The following is a 742-nucleotide window of genomic DNA, read 5'->3' as shown; positions in this document are numbered from 1 at the left end:
TCTAAATTATATTGTTTCAAAAGCAAAAGGACTTGACGTAATGTCTCCAAGTTATCTTCAACCGTCTCGGAAGGGATCAAAATATCGTCCATGTAGACGAGAACTTTATCAGATTGAGTCAACGGTTGTAAGATATAATTCAGGCGCTTTTGAAACTCGGCCGGAGCCTCGCAGTAACCAAAAGGCAAACGAAAAAATTCGTACTGTCCATCCGGAACGGCGAATAAAAAATATTTAGTATAGTCCGGATGAATGTTGATAAGATGGAATCCATCTTTTAAATCGAGCAAGGTAAAAATCTTCTTGTTTCCCAAGCGAGCGAGGTAGTCTTCCATGTGCGGAAACGGAAACTTCTGTTTTATAACGCGATCGTTTAACGGACGCAAATCCACACATAAGCGCGGAAGACCGCTCTTCTTACGGACTAGCACGACGCGCGCGCAGTACGGTGAACAACTCGGTTTAATGATCTTCCGTTTTAGAAGGTCATCAACTATTTCGCGTAATTGTATACGCTCGGAATGGGCAAAGCGACGTGGCGCATAAGCGAACACAGAGTCGTCCTTGAGGGAGACTTTGACTAAGTGCTCGTCTTCGACGGATTTTACCGGAGTAGCCGCTACTTCGTCGATAATTCCGTGTAGCTTCTTGTCAACATGGGGCCCAAAATCAGTCGCGATCCCGCATGCACTCGGTTCATTGCCTGCATAAATTTCAGTTGATGCTACTTCATTAAAAAGTT

The sequence above is a fragment of the Wasmannia auropunctata genome, unplaced genomic scaffold (genome assembly GCF_000956235.1).
Source record: "Wasmannia auropunctata unplaced genomic scaffold, wasmannia.A_1.0 LD336076.1, whole genome shotgun sequence".
In the NCBI taxonomy this organism is placed as follows: Eukaryota; Metazoa; Arthropoda; class Insecta; order Hymenoptera; family Formicidae; genus Wasmannia; species Wasmannia auropunctata.
The sequence above is the reverse complement of the archived record's forward strand: the minus strand, read 5'-3'. Positions refer to the sequence as shown.